Here is a 20663-nt window from a genome sequence, read left to right as displayed (position 1 = left end):
CGTGGATTCGGAGTGCACCTGGCCTGAGACAACCGCCGTGGTGATGTCACCAACACTTATTGGCATATGGCGCCTGTTCTTGTTGTTGGTAATAGTGGTGGTGGCTGATGATTGTGCTGTTAGTAGTGAGAGTGGTAGTGATAGTGTTGATGGTGGTGCCACTCATAATGTTTTGATGTGGATGGTGATCTGGATGCTGGTGATGATATGGATATGGTGATAGTATGATGGTGATGATGAAGGTTGCATTGTGGTAATAGCATTGGTTAGTATGATCCTGATAATGACCAGGCTATATATACGTACGCCAGACAAGACAGGCTTTACGTACGTATGCCAGCCTGAACACAATATACATACGTACGCCAGGATGAACAGTCTATACATACTCATTGTTTTTTTCGGTAAAGTCACGTATGTAGAAATACAATAAAATTATATTATTATATTATTTATTGTATTTCTACATACGTGACTTTACCGAAAAAAACCAATGAGTAATTTTATGCAGTCACGAAAGCTTTAATACTTTATTAGGCTATACATCCATAGACTTTCCTGAGCTGCCTATACGCACATACGCCAGAATGAACAATATACGTATGTACACCAGCATGAATAGGATATATGTACGCCATCTTGAACGGATATGCTTTTGCCAGTATTAACGGCTATATGCACCCTAGTCCATGCCATTGCTGTTTGATGCAAGACAGAGAGGGAGTGCTGGCTTGTTGTAACGTTGTGCTGTTTCTGTGAGATTGTGTTGTTGCTGTGACGTGGTTTTGCCGTGATGTTGCATTGCTCTGGCGTTGTGTTGTGACGCGTGTCGCTGCTCTAACATGTTGACATCGTCGTTGCCGACGCAGGGAGCTGCAGGGCGTGCTCGCGTGCTGCAATCCGGTGCCGCCCCTCTTGAGGCAGAACTCCAATGAGCTGTGGCAGCTCGTCAAGCAGGCACGCCTCGTCCCGCTCATCAAGGTGAGCGCAGAAGCGGAGGCGGCTCGGTGGAGCAGCAAGGAGTTCATAATGGACGGCCACGGTTGAGATACGGATGAAAGATAGATAGGGCAAGAGAGTCGGAGAACGAGAACAGAGACAAAAGAGAGTGGGAGACAGAGACTGAAAGTCATAGGGGGAGAGGGATAGCGAGTGGTCAGAGGCAGAATGTTCATAAATAAATATAATCAAACATTTAATATAATCTTGATTTGAAGCTTTCGTGACTGCAGGAATCCATACTCTTTGGTTCTTTCGGTAAAGTCACGTAGGTAGAAAAATATTAGATCACGACGTTTCGATCGCAACACAAGCAATCGTCATCAGGTGGGACAACCACACCAACTGCTGAAGACAGCAGTGGGACAACCACACCAACTGCTGTCTTCAGCAGTTGGTGTGGTTGTCCCACCTGATGACGATTGCTTGTGTTGCGATCGAAACGTCGTAATCTATTGTTTTTCTACCTACCTGACTTTACCGAAAGAACCAAAGAGTATGGATTTAATATAGGTGGTGACTGGGTGGCTCCTGGGGCCAATACTGGGTCAAGCACAATGATCCGGCACTGCTTCAATAATATTTTTTTAACTTGTGACACACTGCACATTATTCGCTCACTCGAAGCGAGAGAACGACTCAGAGGCGTGAGGAGGAACCACAGACGATCGGGAAAGGCTACCAGGTGGTGAGCCTGTGCCAAATTTCCCCCCAAACTTTGTGGTCGTCTATATATGCAGGTGTTATCAACCAATTAATGAGTGTTTACATATGGGAGGGAACCGGAGTTCCTGGAGAAAACCCACACATGCGAGGAGGCAACAGTCGATCCCATGCAGAACGAATGATGAAGTCAACCTTTGCTGTACCCCCTTCTAGCAGGCCATGCTATGACACCTGAAAAGCAACGGGAAGGGAGTTTAACACCATTTGTGTGATCCACCCACCCTTGTTGCCTCCATAGTGCTGGGTTACAGGACTTCGCCACCAACACCACCCGGCTAAGATCCTAGGTTTTGGATCTTGGGAGTTTCAGCCACCCGTGGTTAAACGACGTTCACAAATGTAGCGAGTTGATGGTCACAACCAGGCACAAGTGACTGCAAAAATAATGACTCGTTGCAGTAAAGGTTGCGTTTGTTTAATAATCTTTGCTGCTGTTCCCGCAGAGCGAGATGCCCATCAAGGCTCCATCGAGAACATTCATCACCCGGGCAGAGGTGACCAGAGACCAAAACTCATCACACAAATGCCATCTTTACTTGAGATTATAAACTCGACATCTCATTTTCTCATCCGGCACAGAACTCTTCATTTGTGGTTCTTTTTTAAAATTCCACGTCCCCAAACCGTCGTGACAATGAGGAGCTCAGTTCATGTCCGTCCTTAGAGTGTGAATAATGTTACGATTGTCGTGTAGGTTGACACCCCTGTGTGATTTTGTTGGTTCATTGCCTGACCCTGACAGTACAATCTAGATGTTTCAATCCCCCAAAGGTGACATTAATGGTATCATTTGTATGCCCACCCTAGTGTGGCACTGATTGTTCAATCAATTTTCTTCTGTGTTTTGACAGCGATTGGAAAACCCTCTCTTCTGTGCTCACGATGGCTTATCATTGGACGACAGGCAGCCAATCACAAGGCACGGTACTGAAGGTAGCTCACACTTAGTTGTGCTGGTTATATCGGCAAAGCTCATGATATGGATTATATTTTTTTATTCGTGACAGTTGATGAGAGCACCTAGCCTGTCACGAGTAGATTTAATTTTATTGACATGAAAAAATACTGTGCTGTTTTTTAATATCACACTCAGAATTTGAGTAGTAATCATACAAAGAATTGCCATGTTCTGTGTACAAATTAAACATAATTTGGTGAAATAAATAACAAATAATGTCCTGACTGCATTTACAGTGGGGCACAAGCAAAAATAACAAACTACTTTTCAGTAACATTGTCCTAAAAGTAAAACTTACATAATAGGTGATGTTTTAAGCAATGACCCTTCTTTGGCTGCTGCGTATATGTGCGTATTATTTCACTATCTTTGTGTCTATGCCTGTGTTCAATTGCGTGCCTTTCCATTCATATGTGTGTATTCATTCCTGTGTCTCTGTTAACGTGTCTTTATTTGCCTGTCTGCATGCGTATGTCTTGTATGTCAGCGGTTGCAACAGGTGTGTGGCCGTGTATATTATTGCGCCTGTGTGGGTGTGTGTGTTCACGTGTGTATTGTTCAGTCTGTATCTCTGTGCATCTTCTGTGCTAGCTTATGTCTGTATGTCACTTGAGAGCGGTTGTGCAGTGGTAGTGTGTAGTGGCACGTTCCTGATGGCCTAAGTTCCATTCCCGGTCACGACGAACAGCAGTAGTTTAGCTGGTTAGCGTGCTGCACTATTAACCTGGTGACCCAAGTTCGATTGCTGCTTATGGCCAACACCGGTGACGAATATCTAAACCAGTCCTGGGGCTCCCTTACATTAATTCAGCCTTAAATGAGTACTCAGTGCGTGTAAAGCATCAGCCCTGGGGAGACAAAGGTGGCTGGGTGTAGTGTTGGTCCTCCCATCCCCTTCGTGTTCTGTGCTGACCTTCGTAGATGCTTGCTAACAGCACTTGCCCTAAAATCTTTTCAAGGCTATATTGAAGATCTTTGACTTTTGTCTTTGTGTGGTGCAGTGGAGGGAGCACGGAGGGCGGTGCCTGCCACGCGCCCGGTCCTCACCCTGTTCGACGTGAGCCCAACATCCTCACACGACCACAACCAACCCATGTCTAATCTCCCACACCGCTGGCGAAAGCACTGTGTGTGTGATCTCGTGTGCTGTAGCTTTCTGTACCGTGCTGTGTTTGCTGTGTTAGCCATCATGTGCTGGGGCGTTCTGTGCGTTCTCTTGTGTGCTGTCGCATTCTGAGCTGTGCTGAAATTGCTGTCATGTTGCTGTAGTGCGCTGCGATGTGCTGTAGCGCTCTGCGCTCTGCTGTGGTGTGCAGGACAGCGAAGAGCAGCAGAACGAGGCTCGCACTGCTCAGAGCTCCACGTCCCAGATGAAGGCAGCGCGTGTCCTGCAGACGTTCGTCAACCGCTTTGGCATGGTGAGACATTGGGAGACAGGGACATGTGGAGGCACAGGGGTAGTTGAGTGCCAAGGAGATACATGGACTTTGAGACACGGGAATTACAAGGACACCAAGACAATGCAGCGATACAAGCGACTCAGGGACGTGGGGACAGACAGGAGGCATGGTAAATGAGTGACTGATCCCCGTGTCTGCATCGGAGAAGAAGATGAAGGTGGAGTGCCCTCAAGAGGAGCCGGTCGCCGTACCGACTGTGCGAGAGCACAATTATCTGAACCAGTCCTGGGCTTCCCCTAGTTTGACTCGGCCTCAATTGAGTACCTGGTGCGATGTTTAAAAACATTGCCGCTTGGGAGACAAAGGCGGCCGGGCGTGGTGCTGGCCATCCAACCCCTCGTGTGCCGTTTCGGCCTTCATAGGTGCTCTCTAACAGCACTTGTCCCAACAGTCTGTTAAAGCTCTACGGGGGATCTGTATTTGTTGTCTGGGTGCGTGCCAGCATGTGTGTGTGACGTGTGTGGTCGTATAATATCGAGTTGTGATGTGCGGTTGGTTTGTTGGGTTGTGCCCTCTGTGTGCTTTCGTCCCGCTCGACCGCCTATCTGCCTTTTCTACTCTTGTTTGTCCGCCCACCGTTGAGCGGCTATTCCTGTGCGTGGCCCCGTAGCATCACTCATACCGTTCCTTCCTGGGCATCACCTGCCTCATGCAAATCTCGATGCGCGAAGAGGACTTCATTATCGACACACTGATGCTGCGCGACGACCTGCACATCCTCAACGAGGCCTTCACCAACCCCAACATTGTCAAGGTGAGAGGCATGCGTGCACGTAGACATGCATAAACAAAATAATCGAGTGAGACAGCAAAACAAGGAGAGAGACATCCCTCTCCCTCGCCGACTTTGTAGCACGACGCCTGGGTCCCTCCAGTTTGCTGCCAATGTATCATTGCACTGCCTGCACACTCGATATGAATGCCATTGGGTGAATGTTTACAACAATAAATTGCACTTGTATTGCACCTAAAGCGTAACAAACATTTCGGGGCGCAGAATTACACGGGGAGAACAGGAGGGAGCAGATTTTTTTATTTATTTAAAGCTTTCGTGACTGCAGGGATTGATATTCTTGGTTCTTTCGGTAAAGTCACCACGTAGAAGGGCAACAATAAAATAATAAAAATATAAAACAATAAAATTCTTGCTGTGGTTTTCACACCTGATGATGATTGCTTGTGTTGCAGTCGAAACGTCGTGAGAATTGTATTGTTTTATATTTTTATTATTTTATTGCTTCCCTTCTACGTGGTGGTGACTTTACCGAACGGACCAAAGAATAGGAGGGAGCAGGTCGGACCGAGCAAGGGAAATAGAGAAAGGAAGCAATTAAGGGGGGCTGGCTGCAGCCATGCCTTGTTGACAGCGGCGGCGGCGACGATGGTTACTAGGGACGTTGTAACCATATTTTGAGCACCGGCCACGTGAGAGGTGTGGTGCTTGACGCGGCAACGCAGTGGCGCAGTGATTGCCACGGTGACGTGGTGATTGACGCTGCGGTGTGGCGGGGGCGCAGGTTTTCCACGGAGCGGACTCGGACATTGAGTGGCTGCAACGTGACCTGGGCCTGTACGTGGTGGGCCTGTTCGACACGCACCCAGCGGCGCGCTCCCTCGGCCTCGCCAGAAACTCGCTCGCCCACCTCCTCATGCACTACTGCAGCCTGTCTACCGACAAGCAGTACCAGCTGGCTGACTGGCGCATCCGTTACGCACGCCGCACTTGCTCGAACCTCTGCATACGCGCGCGCATGCACGGGCTAACTTGTAAGATCCCCTGTATAGCCTCAACTAATTGTTGGGGAAAGTGCTGTGAAGGAGGGGGTGGGTGGCCAGTACCATGCACGGCCGCCTTTGTCTCCCCAGTGGTGATGTTTACACACAGCTACACCAGGTACTCATTTGAGGCTGAGTCGAGCTAGTGGAGGGCCGGGACCGGTTCAGATAATTGTCACAGGTGTTGGCCGTGAGTAGAAATCGAACTCGTTTCACCAGGTTCATAGCACAGGGTGCTAGCCGCTACTCTACTGCTTACACATTCACACACAAGGACAAAGATCCCCCGTGTCGCCTGAATAGACTGCTGAATCTAGTTGGCCAGGGTGAGGAATTGAAGTCCCATCACTGGATTCATAGAACAGTACATATGAAGCACTTTCACCCCCCCTCCCCACTCAAGTTATCTTAGCGAGCCCCTATTAAGGCTGGCACAATGTTTGAGAGGGTAATGTGGTTAGCATCATGCCTGACCTCCTTTGTTTCCCCAGTGGTGATGTTCATATCTTATACTAGGTGCTCATTTAAGGCCCAGGTCCAATACTGGTTTTTATATCACTCCCAAATGATGTTAGCCTTCACCGGAAATGAAACATGTGTCAACAGATAAATGTTGCAGTACATTAACATCTGCGTCTCATACACACTCGCATGCACACACTCACACACAAACACATACACACTCACAATTGCATACACACGCACACCAACACTTGCACACATCCACGTATGCACGCACACACACAGGCCTCTCCTGCCAGACATGCTGCACTATGCGCGTGCCGACACGCACTACCTGCTGTACGTGTACGACCGCGTCCGCGCCGACCTGCTCACCAAGGCGCTGGGCCGACCCAACCTCCTGCAGCTTGTGTGGGACCAGAGCCGAACTGTGGCACTCAAGGTGAGTGGTGGGCAATGGCTGAGCCAGGATTTTCAGGTGCGGGGGGCAACCCCTCCAGCAATGAAAAAAGGTAGTGTTAGTAAGTAAGGACTTGTCCCTTGGTTTTTATTTGACGCGTAGTGCGGCGATGGCGCAGCCATCGATCGAGGGTCGAATTCGAACCGCGTTGTGTGATTGGCATCGCGCTCGCTGAAGGTGTTGATGCCTTCAGGGAAGTCGTGTCCTGTATACGCGACTGCGCACAATTCTGTGAGTCACTTATAACTGCTTTGCCGTTACTTATTGCCCTTTATGGACTCGGACTATTGTCCTATCATCTCATCGAGTCCCTGACACGTAATAATATGCTACACAGTGGCAGTGGGGGTCGCAAAATGCCGATTTATTACCAATAAACCCCAATGATCCGATCTAAATTAGGGATTTCGATCGGATCATTGGGGGGGCACGTGACACCCCACCCCCCACTGTCTCCACCAGTGAGCAAGTTACAAGCCTATCTTTGTAAGCAAATCCACCACTCTCACTCTCGATCGGGACAGTTTTCCCACCCCTCAAAAAATATTGTTTATTCCGTTACAAGGCCTCGAGCAATAAACAGAGAATATTTTTATCTTTTTAACTAGATCAACGAAGTAATATAGTTCATGGTGTAATGTGTGTAGACTATTGTCCTATCATCTCATAGAGTCCCTGGAACGTAAAAATATGCTACACAGTGGCAGTGGAGGGGGTCGCAAAATGCCGATTTATGTTCAATGTGGTGATTCGGGCCCGCCGTACCGTTTTAATGTTCATGCATCCTAATTAGTGCATTCGCGGTAAAAATTCCCACTGGAAACATTGGTTACCGACTTTCAGAACTGGTAATTGATGCTGAAAACAATTACCAGTTAACCGATGATCGTTTTAACAACCCTGGTAATTATTGCTGCCGCTGTCACTACTTGCGTGGTTCCATCTCCCTCTCTCTCCCTGTGTGTGTGTCTCAGCGCTACCACAAGCCGGTGTTCACCGAGGACTCCTACCTGAAGCTGCTGCACAAGCACAAGCAGCCACTGGATGTGCAGCAGAGCAGCGCCGCCCGGCTCCTGTACGCCTGGCGCGACCGCACGGCACGCGCCGAGGACGAGAGCACGGGGTGAGAGCACCCGCGGCGCTGAAATAGCCGTGTACTGCACTGCATAGCATAGTGCAGCAAAGCACGGGACTTTCCGACAGCGTATAATAACACAGCAAACAGAACAACACCACAGCGTTCAAAATCTTTATCTTGATTTATCAGAATATTTATTTAGACTGTTGGAATCCGATGAGCTATGAACTCTTTATCACAGATGTCCAGAGTAGCGAAATATTTATGAATATAAAGTATATAAGTACAAATTGCATAATTACATGAATTACTGTAGATTTTTTAACACTCAATGGACTCTAGGGCAAGGCAGCAAAACAACAACAAAAACGATCCAAGACCGCACCAAAACAACACACAGTCCCTCAATAAAATTGCACGTTAAAATGGAAATATCGATACACGGGTGTTTTATAATATAGCACAGTAAAACACTGGGGTGTACGACGCAGCACTTTTTAATTTACCTGATCGCGATCCTGAACCAGTTGTAGAAACTGCACATTCCAGTGCCGTAGGTCAATGGTTGCGTAGTACGATTTCTGTAGCTGTTGCGTTGTTGGGCTTGTACGGCCTGTGTGATTATTGTTATTGCTGCGACGTGCATAGTGCCCTGGCCTGACCGGTGTGTGTTGTGCTCCTGCTGTCACAGATACGTCCTCCCAAACCACATGCTCATGAAGATCGCAGAGGAGATGCCTCGGTAAGCCGCGCACGGTGGTGGTGGGGCCGGTGGTGGCAGGGACAGTTGGGATGGTGGTGCGAGTGATACCCATGATGGTATTGACAGTGGTGGTAATATTCGCCCTCCAACAACAACGAAGGGCAGAGGAGCGATGCTCACAATACAGAGCGGAGTACCGGGCGGCTAAAATGCAGCAAGTTCGCACAGTCGCGTGCATCTGCCCAAGTCATTGCAGTCAGTCAACCCATGGCACCTGGCTCTGTTCCGTGAGCTCCTGTTAGCGAGCCTTCGACACTGCACGTGGCTTCGGAGTGCACCTGGCCTGGGACAACCGCCGTGGTGATGTCACCGCCACTTATTGGCATATGGCGCCTGTTCTTGTTGTTGGTAATAGTGGTGGTGGCTGATGATTGTGCTGGTAGTAGTGAGAGTGGTAGTGATAGTGTTGATGGTGGTGCCACTCATAATGTTTTGATGTGGATGGTGATCTGGATGCTGGTGATGATATGGATATGGTGATAGTATGATGGTGATGATGAAGGTTGCATTGTGGTAATAGCATTGGTTAGTATGATCCTGATAATGACCAGGCTATATATACGTACGCCAGACAAGACAGGCTTTACGTACGTATGCCAGCCTGAACACAATATACATACGTACGCCAGGATGAACAGGTTATACATACATAGACTAACCTGAGCTGCCTATACGCACGTACGCCAGAATGAACAATATACGTATGTGCACCAGCATGAATAGGATATATGTACGCCATCTTGAACGGCTATGCTTTTGCCAGTATCAACGGCTATATGCACCCTAGTCCACGCCATTGCTGTTTGATGCAAGACAGAGGGACTGCTGGCTTGTTGTAACGTGCTGTTTCTGTGAGATTGTGTTGTTGCTGTGACGTGGTTTTTGCCGTGATGTTGCATTGCTCTGGCGCTGTGTTGTGACGCGTGTCGCTGCTCTAACATGTTGACATCGTCGTTGCCGACGCAGGGAGCTGCAGGGCGTGCTCGCGTGCTGCAATCCGGTGCCGCCCCTCGTGAGGCAGAACGCCAATGAGCTATGGCAGCTCGTCAAGCAGGCACGCCTCGTCCCGCTCATAAAGGTGAGCGCAGAAGCGGAGGCGGCTCGGTGGAGCAGCGAGGGGTTCATAATGGACGGCCAGGGTTGAGATACGGATGAAGGATAGATAGGGCAAGAGAGTCGGAGAACGAGAACAGAGACAAAAGAGAGTGGGAGACAGAGACTGAAAGTCATAGGGGGAGAGGGATAGCGAGTGGTCAGAGGCAGAATGTTCATAAATAAATATAATCAAACATTTAATATAATCTTGATTTGAAGCTTTTCGTGATTGCAGGAATCCATACTCTTTGGTTCTTTCGGTAAAGTCACGTAGGTAGAAAAATAATAGATCACGACGTTTCGATCGCAACACAAGCAATCGTCATCTGTCTTCAGCAGTTGGTGTGGTTGTCCCACCTGATGACGATTGCTTGTGTTGCGATCGAAACGTCGTGATCTATTGTTTTTCTACCTACCTGACTTTACCGAAAGAACCAAAGAGTATGGATTTAATATAGGTGGTGACTGGGTGGCTCCTGGGGCCAATACTGGGTCAAACACAATGATCCGGCACTGCTTCAATAATATTTTTTTTAACTTGTGACACTGCACATTATTCGCTCACTCGAAGCGAGAGAACGACTCAGAGGCGTGAGGAGGAACCACAGACGAGCGGGAAAGGCTACCAGGAGGTGAGCCTGTGCCAAATTTCCCCCCAAACTTTGTGGTCGTCTATATATGAAGGTGTTATCAACCAATTAATGAGTGTTTACATATGGGAGGGAACCGGAGTTCCTGGAGAAAACCCACACATGCGAGGAGGCAACAGTCAATCCCATACAGAACGAATAGATGAAGTCAACCTTTGCTGTACCCCCTTCTAGCAGGCCATGCTATGACACCTAAAAAGCAATGGGAAGGGAGTTTAACAACATTTGTGTGATCCACCCACCCTTGTTGCCTCCATAGTGCTGGGTTACAGGACTTTGCCACCAACACCACCCGGCTAAGATCCTAGGTTTTGGATCTTGGGAGTTTCAGCCACCCGTGGTTAAACGACGTTCACAAATGTAGCGAGTTGATGCTCACAACTAGGCACAAGTGACTGCAAAAATAATGACTCGTTGCAGTAAAGGTTGCGTTTGTTTAATAATCTTTGCTGCTGTTCCCGCAGAGCGAAACGCCCATCAAGGCTCCATCGAGAATATTCATCACCCGGACAGAGGTGACCAGAGACCAAAACTCATCACACAAATTCCCTCTTTACTTGCGATTATCAACTCTACATCTCATTTTCTCATTCGGCACAGAACTCTCATTTGTGGTTCTTTTTTTTAATTCCACGTCCCCAAACCGTCGTGACAATGAGGAGCTCAGTTCATGTCCGTCCTTAGAGTGTGAATAATGTTACGATTGTCGTGTAGGTTGACACCCCTGTGTGATTGTTGGTTCATGGCCTGACCCTGAAAGTACATTCTAGATGTTTCAATCCCCCAAAGGTGACATTAATGGTATCATTTGTATGCCCACCCTAGTGTGGCACTGATTGTTCAATCAATTTTCTTCTGTGTTTTGACAGCGATTGGAAAATCCTCTCTTCTGTCCTCACGATGGCTTATCATTGGACGACAGGCAGCCAATCACAAGGCACGGTACTGAAGGTAGCTCACACTTAGTTGTGCTGGTTATATCGGCAAAGTTCATGATATGGATTATATTTTTTTATTCGTGACAGTGATGTGTACACCTAGCCTGTCACGAGTAGATTTCATTATATTGACATGAAAAAAATACTGTGCTGTTTTTTAATATCACACTCATAATTTGAGTAGTAATCATACAAATAATTGCCATGTTCTGTGTACAAATTAAACATAATTTAGTGACATAACAAATAATGTCCTGACTGCATTTACAGTGGGGCACAAGCAAAAATAACAAAATACTTTTCAGTAACATTGTCCTAAAAGTAAAACTTACATAATAGGTGATTTTTAAGCAATGACCCTTCTTTGGCTGCTGCGTGTATGTGCGTATTATTTATTTCACTATCTTTGTGTCTATGTCTGTGTTCAATTGCGTGCATTTCCATTCATATGTGTGTGTATTCATTCCTGTGTCTCTGTTAACGTGTCTTTATTTGCCTGTCTGCATGCGTATGTCTTGTGTGTCAGCGGTTGCAACAGGTGTGTGGCCCTGTATATTATTGCGCGTGTGTGGGTGTGTGTGTTCACGTGTGTATTCTTCAGTCTGTATCTCTGTGCATCTTCTGTGCTAGCGTATGTCTGTATGTCACTAGAGAACGGTTGTGCAGTGGTAGTGTGTAGTGGCACGATCCTGATGGCCTAAGTTCCGTTCCCGGTCACGACGAACAGCAGTTGTTTAGCTGGTTAGCGTGCTGCACTATTAACCTGGCGACCCAAGTTCGATTGCTGCTTATGGCCAACACCGGTGACGAATATCTAAACTGGTCCTGGGGCTCCCTTAGATTAATTCAGCCTTAAATGAGTACTCAGTGCGTGTAAAGCATCAGCACTGGGGAGACAAAGGTGGCTGGGTGTAGTGTTGGTCCTCCTATCCCCTTCGTGTTCTGTGCTGACCTTCGTAGATGCTCGCTAACAGCACTTGCCCTGAAAGTCTTTTCAAGGCTATATTGAGGATCTTTGACTTTTGTCTTTGTGTGGTGCAGTGGAGGGAGCACGGAGGGCGGTGCCTGCCACGCGCCCGGTCCTCACCCTGATTGACGTGAGCCCACCATCCTCACACGACCACAACCAACCCATGTCTCATCTCCCACACCGCTGGCGAAAGCACTGTGTGTGTGATCTCGTGTGCTGTAGCTTTCTGTACCGTGCTGTGTTTGCTGTGTTAGCCATCATGTGCTGGGGCGTTCTGTGCGTTCTCTTGTGTGTTGTCGCATTCTGAGCTGTGCTGAAATTGCTGTCATGTTGTTGTAGTGCGCTGCGATGTGCTGTAGCGCTCTGCGCTCTGCTGTGGTGTGCAGGACAGCGAAGAGCAGCAGAACGAGGCTCGCACTGCTCAGAGCTCCACGTCCCAGATGAAGGCAGCGCGTGTCCTGCAGACGTTCGTCAACCCCTTTGGCATGGTGAGACATGGGGAGACAGGGACATGTGGAGGCACAGGGGTAGTTGAGTGCCAAGGAGATACATGGACTTTGAGACACGGGAATTACAAGGACACCAAGACAATGCAGCGATACAAGCGACTTAGGGACGTGGGGAACACACAGGAGGCATGGTAAATGAGAGACAGATAGGAGGCATAAAGACACAATATTAGCACAGGGTCACACGTAACACGGGGTCACTTAGGATTTGGATAAAACGGTCTTCATTGACGCAGAAAGCCTGGAAACATGAAGACGTGGGGACTTGAGGAAGTGATTGAAAATAAAATAGGACATGCACAGGGTCGTTTGTTTGTTTCCTTGCGCGTGTGTGCTAGTTCGCTTGTGCATCTGTTCATGTGCTTGTGCTTGCAGTATCTACCATCCAGTGACGGGAAATCTCTGCCATTTCAAGAAAAGAAATTGGATCCCAACTCAAAAGTGTTTGAGGTAACACGTGGATGTTGTGTGCTAACATCTTGCTCACATCATCATCTCCATCATCATTATCTCCATCATTCCATTTCACAAACCACTTGTGCACACGTGCGGATGGGTTCTGAGTGAGGAATTTTAGTGGTTTGGTGATTATGGTTATTTGAGTGCATGTTTGAGCAGATGAGTGGGTGAATGAATGGTTGAGTGAGTGCTTGGGTAGGTGAGAGAGTGTAGTTGAGTGCATGAGTGGTTGGATCGTTGAACGAGTACCTGAGTGGCTGAGTAAGTGAATGAGTGTTTAAGTAGTTGACTGAGTGAGTGATGAGAACCCGTTGAGTGCTATCTCACCCGTCTCTGTAGATCTGTAGTCGCTGGAAACTGATGAAAGCGCCAGAGAAACCAAAGAAGAGCTCTGCACAGCCTGCAAAAGCCAAACACGGTGAAGGCACACACACACACACACCATGAACACAGAGACATGCACTAATCCAGCAGTCGCAAAACACTTGCATGTGCACACACACACACACATGCAGACACGTACAGAAGTCAAGGCGTTGCTCACAAACACGACAAAAAGAAAAATCGTATCACCTTTAACAGACTTGGGGCAAGTGCTGTTAGCAAGCATCTCTGAAGATCCAGGATTACACGAGGGGTGGGTAGTCAACACCAGGCTCGGCTGCCTTTGTTTCCCCAGCACTGATGATTACACATCGTGCCCGGTACTCATTTAAGGCTCCGTCGACCTCGGGGAGACCCAGGACTTGATCAAATATTTGCCATTGCTGTTGATCGGAAGCGGGAATTGAAATCAGGTCACTGGGTTTGCAGTGCATTAACCAGCACACTACTGCACGCACGCGCCATGAGTGACGGATCCCCGTGTCTGCAGCGGAGAAGAAGATGAAGGTGGAGCGCCCTCAAGAGGAGCCGGTCGCCGTACCGACTGTGCGAGAGCAGAAACAGGTGCGCCCCGCTCACTCGCGCTCCGGCGTTTCCACGGCCAATGGGGGAACTGGGAACCTAGATTTGAAGCTTTCGTGACTGCAAGGATCCATACTCTTTGGTTCTATTCGGTAAAGTCACGTAGGTAAAAAATTAAACAACAAAAAACTCGACGTTTCGACCGCTTGTGTTGTGGCCGAAACGTCGTGATTTTTGTTGTTTTATTTTTTACCTACGTGACTTTACCGAATAGAACCAAAGAGTGTGAACTGGGAACCTGTTGCAGGACCTGCACCCCCGGGCCTTGCGTTTGTGACTGGGCTTCGTGGGACCCGGCCCCTCCTGGTGCCCTTAAGTCCCCACCCACCCAGCCCCTCCCCACTCACTGCTGCCCTTTCCCATTCCATCTGAACACCAGCCTGTGTTGGGGTAGACATTGCTTACAAAATTGCATACGAATTCAGATGCGTTATTCTTGTGAACATTCTGCATGTGTTTCAGCGAATTACGTCGTGGCGTGCAAATTTTTGCCGTCAATAAAGTGGGCATCGGTGCGCATCACAGCGGAATGGGAATGGTACATGGGCATAGAGCAATAAAAATGTAAAAAGAAACCCGTCGCGAACTCGGCGGCTTACACCGACTGAGCAAAATAAATTGCAACCGCATGAAAAATAAAGTGCACAGGGAATCGCATAAGAAAGGTAAGGAGTAAATAATAATGAAATAAACTGTTTTTTCTTTCCCTGGTGCGCTGGTGATAACTCGACGAGGGTTAACGAATCGATACCCTATCCTGTGACTCGTGACTTGATGCTGGTAGCATCGTGGGGATAACATTGGGGGAAAAGACAAAAATCCGACACAAACCAGAATACCTCCCCACTGCCGCTCTCCCCACCCCCTCCCACTGTGTTGCCTTCATTCTCTCTCGTTCGGCCTCTCCCTTACCCCTTTCCATGGGCAGGGTGCCACACGTAGAGAGGCACCGGGGGCAGCCGAGGTCACGGAGGTCGGAGGGAAAAGGCAGCGCGCGGACTCGGCCTCATTGCCAGCGCCACCACTCGTGCCAGATGACTTCACCCCCCATGAGTACACGGAGGCCGACGCTCACATCTTCACAGGTACACACACATCTTCACAAGTGCATACGTGCACATCCACATCTTCACAGGTACACAGACACGCGCACATGTACATCATCGTGGGAAAAACGCACATCTTCACAGATACGCACACACACACATCTTCACAGGTAAGGTCAATGTGTGAGGGTGGGTATGTGAAGGTCAATGTGAGCGAGTTTGAGTGGGCGAGTGAGCGAGTTGTTCCCTGTTCCAGCCGGGTGCTCTCGAGGAAGAGATCAGAACAGACACACGACTCGGCAGGACAAGGTGCGTACGTACTTAACATCACCGCTATCATCATCGTCGCCATCATAACCACCACTACCATTGTCATCACACCATCACCACCCCTAATATTACAGTTTTATCACCATCACCACTACCATCAACACCATTACAGCTACCATCATCACCATCATCACCATCATGACCATCACTGCTACCAACATCACTATCATAACTCCCATATTCATCACCATCATCACCACTATCATTGTCATCACCATCACCATCAATAACACAACCATCACCCCTACAACTAAAGTATTATCTCCACTACTTTTAACACCATCACCGCTACCATGATCACTGTCATAACCACCATATTCATCACCATCACCGTTACCGTCACCATCAACACCATTACCATCATCTCTGTAACCAGTGTTGCCTTCACCTTTAACGTCATTAACACCATCATTAATGCCGTCACCACCATCATAACCACATTCATTGGTACCACTGTCAACATCATCTTCATTCCCACCACCATTACCACGATACACGTCGTGTAGTGCATTGCGCAGTGTGTTGAATCTTTGTGCTCCGCGTGCTTTTTGTGTCGTGTGCGTGGTGTCTGTTGTGTGCATGAATGCACATTGTGTGGTGTGTGTTTGATGTTGAGTACACATTTGCGTGTATCCGTTGTGTGTTTGTGCAGCATAAGTTGTGCGGGCGGGGGCAAGGTGGTCGTACAGTCTTCAGAGGATCGGCACGGGGCATGACGTACATGCAGGGACACAGTGGCCGGTTGGAGATCCCTCTCCCATCACCTACGTCGCCCTACGTGCATTCACGTGTCTTTTGTGTCCGCGTCGGACCTTGCATATCTAAATGTTTACCCCACGTGTCCTTGTGTGTCCCTGTGGGTCGCCGCATGTCTAAATGTGTACGCACATGTCTCTGTAATGTCCCACCTTCTCTCGGTTAGTTCCCCGCATGTCCCCATGTCCCTCCGTGTCACTACGCATGCTGCGTCTTCCTTTAGATCATAGATCACGGTTCCGTGCATTTTCACGTGTGTTCCTGTGTATACGTATGCCTTTGTGTCTGCACATGCATCTGCTTGCCTTTGTGTGTCTCAGTGTCAACGGTGTCAACAGTGTTGCTTTGTGTCAGTGGTACTTCGTGTCTGCTTGTGTCTTCACGTGCCCCCCTGTAGCATTGTTACCGTGCGTGTCGGTGTGTCACCGATGCGTTATAGCACATGTCATCACACAGGGTTCTCCCACTGGCACATCTGGCCCGTGAAGGCTTTTGTAGTGGCCTGCCGAGGTATAAATACAGGTTTCCCTCACTTTATGCGGTGGATACGTTCCAAAAAAAAGGGCACACAAAGTAAAACCGCACAAGACAGCGTCCTGCCGAGTAGTATATACGTACACATGCAATGTTGTGTCACATCTGACCGCAAAGTGGCATATAGAGTGAGTTCAAAAGACATGTAGCGAATTTTGTGGAGAAATAGGTAAGTCGCATATACGTGAAATCGCACAAACCAAACCTGAATCAACTGTGGAAACCTGTAGATACAGGTTAGTGAGATGAAAAGTGATATACAAGAGATAGGGATGAGAGTTGGAGACAAACTATGGTGATTAGCTGTCACATAGCTGACATTATGACGTAAATAAGTCATGTGACGTAACATGTACGCGTGGCACGTGATATTACATCGCTAACTTTTTGTAGCCCGCCAGATAATATTTCTGAAGAACCATTCGTTTTCATGTGCCTCTGTGCCAAGCACATGTCTGCATATCTCCATGTGGGTGATTTTGTGTTCCATAATCTCAAAATGCACCTAACCTGGCACAGCCGCTACGGTCACATCACTCAATGGCGGCTGTTCTCTTAATTTATTCACTGGTCACTATCTGTGTCCTCAAATCCTGATGCTTGCATTTCCATGTGTGTGTGTCCCTCCACATCTTAAAAATAATATTCTGCATGTATTTAGCATCTTGCATGAAAATTCCATCTATAAACGTGGTAGAATTTGTAACACATGCAGTTTTCGCGTGGAGGCATGATAATACACAGACAAGCGGGGTAAATAGCCAGAACCAGTGCCAACAATTGCTCAAGCTCTGTGGTCCTATATTGAGCGGCCGGTATGTGGGTCGGGAGTGTTCCACTTTTCATCCCAGTGCGACCCGCGGTTGCTCACTTCTCCGTGATGCAGGGGAGGCTTCCGGCAGGCGTGGCCGAAAAAATGAAGATGTGAAGAGAGGCGGTGAGAGTCCTGGAGGGGAGTGAACTGGCATTGGTGCAGGGCGGACAACAAACGTCTCCCATTGATACGAGGCGACATCAACAACAAACGCAATTAACAGCAACATCCAGGATCAACTGGCGAATTCGAACAACACGCAGTTAACAGCAACACCGAGTCAACTGGAGTATCTAACAATACATGGGAGTTGATAGCGACATCTGTTCGGCCAGTAAATTCTAACAACACAGTTCACAGCAACTCCTAAAGTCTACCAGAGTACAAATAAGACGCGTAGTTTATACCAACTGCTCGAGTCACACAGGGTCTCCTGTAACTGCGACGTTAACAACACACGGATACAAGTACCCTGTGTGGCCAGTAACACCCAGACTCAACGGCAACACCCCAAAACACACCCAGTGTCACCAACATCATCTCACATTATCATTAACAGCTGATAATACCAGCTACAGCTAGCTACATTGAGCATCACCAGCAAAATGAGTGATAAACCAGCTTTAATACTTTCCATCAAATAATGAGAAACTCATGTCCTGCGCGTGTAAATAATAAGTTTTCACACGTGCAATGCCCATGCACTCTAACAGAATCACATGAACATAGATGTTAGCACTCACATGTGCACACATAAGCGCAAGCTTTTTTGATAACCCTGCACCCCCTGCATTACCAGTTTAATGACTTGTTCCCACATGGTTGTTGTGGTGCTGACAAGTAGACCGCAAAGAAATGATGTAAAAATAAATTTGGTTTCACGTTTTTAAGCCTTCTCTCCTGCAGGAGGGACTTTGTCAAACGTGTCTTTTGTCGCTGTGTGTGTAGGTGTTTAAGGTGGGGAGTGGTAATGAATGTTGAACTTTTTTCTTCATGCTTTTGGAGTCCCTGACTGCTCACAATCATTATGCTGATGATCTAGTGATTGCTGTTCACTTAGAAGAAGTTGGAAGCGCTGCTGCTAGACCTGGAGCGTGCTATAAACTTACCATCAGCCCCACCAAAACTAAGCACCTGGCTGGGTATTTTGTGCCATCAAACACTCCACCCCCTCAACTCCCGATTGGTGATGGGGCAGTTGTCGAGAGAGTGGAGAGTTTTCCATACATGGGTAGTGTGCTTATGACCAGCTCCGATTTGATAGCAGAAGTCTCACTCCGAATCAGTCGAGTGGCATCTGTTCATCGGCTGGGTAAAGCTGTGTGGAAGCTTCCTGGTTTGTTGCTCCACATGAAGCCTCGGGTATTCACGGCCACCGTCATGCCCTCCTGTATTCTTGCGGAAAAGCGGACCCCCCCCCCCCCCCCAATGGAACATCTTCGCCAGTAAGACACATTCAGGCTGGCATGCCTACGATCCATCCTGGGTTTAGCCAGGCTGGATTGTGTGAGGACCTCACAAATCCTTGAAAGAGCTCGACAAAGTTAATCGGTGAGCTCCGGCAGGCAAGGCTGCGTTGGCTGGGTTATAGAGCCTGCATGTACAGCCACCGCATGCCTAAATAGCTTTTGTTTAGCCAGATAGAGGGGGCCAAATGGACGTGGCAGGGGCTCGAGAAGAGATGCAATCATGTGGTACAAGAGGATGTAGAGCTAAGTGTGCTTTCCGATGACTGGTACCAGCGGTGTCAAGATCGGCCTCTGTGGAGGAGGCTTGTGAAGGACGCTACTGGGTAGTTGGAGGCAGTCGCCCTTCAGCATGAACGGAGGGCTATGGAGCGACGCTCACAAACCCGAGCAAGCGCCAGGTGGCTAAACATAGTAGGTGGGCACAGTTGGGTGCACAGGTGGTGCAATCAGCCAGTCGCCTCACGTTAAAGTGCACTTCGCCTGGCATAATCACCGTGGTGATGTCACCGCCACGGAGTCACGAATGGAGGTTGTTGTTGAACTTATTTCGCACCGTCTGCATTCAACCGTGCTAATTGGAGATGCGGGGGAAGGACAAACTAAACACATTTTTTTTATAAGTTAGTTTTTAATCTAGATTTAAAAGTGCATATCACCAGTGGTTTCCTAATATCGTAAAGAAAGCATTTCAGACGGCCGAATAGGACTCGAAATGTCATTCTATTGTTTATTTTATTTTCTTTCTACGTGACTTTACCGAAAGAACCAAAGAGTCATTCCTGCAGTCAAGAAAGCTTCAAATCAAGTTTGGATCGTAATTAGGTTACAAAATTAAGGTATGGAAAAGTTGAACAAGATACAGGGGTGTCTATCGATGTGTAAAGAATGAACGATTCGTTGATTGGGTTTGACGTTTAGGCTCACCAGGTGAGAAGAGCGCAAGACCTGGGTCACCAACATGACAAAAGCGATAGAGTGAAAACATGTACATGTACAACGGTGCAGAAAATAGAAATTATAGCAAAAACAGCCAAACAAAAACGAACACGAAACAAAACTCAACACACTCGCCATTAACACCGCTGAAAAGGAAAACGGATAGTCTGCGAAATGGCCCTTCTTCATATCGCATATAATTTCGATCAATTATCGCTGGTATAACTCTAACACAATAATAAAAACATTCGCAAAAAAGTTATATTATCATTACATATTTTTAAAATATAACTGACGCTGTTAGCAGGGATATACATATTAATAGCTATATTTCATAATCTTAGCTCTTTCGGTAAAGTCACGTTGAAGGGAAACAATAAAATAATAAAATATATAAAAAACAATAAAAATTCTCACGTTTCGACCATAACACAAAAGCTATATTTCAGTTCACACTGCATTCACTGAATTAAATACATTAAAATCGATGTTCAGAAATGTTTCACTCC

At 47.7% G+C, this 20663-nt stretch overlaps 1 long non-coding RNA gene across 1 annotated transcript; it reads left to right on the top strand.

The window, feature by feature from the left end:
- Positions 1-842: 842 nt before the first annotated feature.
- LOC142930961 (uncharacterized) lies at positions 843-2652 on the top strand. The gene is made up of 3 exons (XR_012946958.1): positions 843-981; positions 2169-2219; positions 2577-2652. It is a non-coding gene; the product is annotated as an uncharacterized LOC142930961 (long non-coding RNA).
- Positions 2653-20663: the final 18011 nt, after the last annotated feature.

This window comes from Petromyzon marinus, chromosome 46 (assembly GCF_048934315.1).
Source record: "Petromyzon marinus isolate PM22_M1 ecotype Great Lakes invasive population chromosome 46, UKy_Petmar_22M1.pri1.0, whole genome shotgun sequence".
Taxonomy (NCBI): Eukaryota; Metazoa; Chordata; class Hyperoartia; order Petromyzontiformes; family Petromyzontidae; genus Petromyzon; species Petromyzon marinus.
Note: the sequence above shows the minus strand (reverse complement) of the source record. Positions and strands in the feature narration are given on the sequence as shown.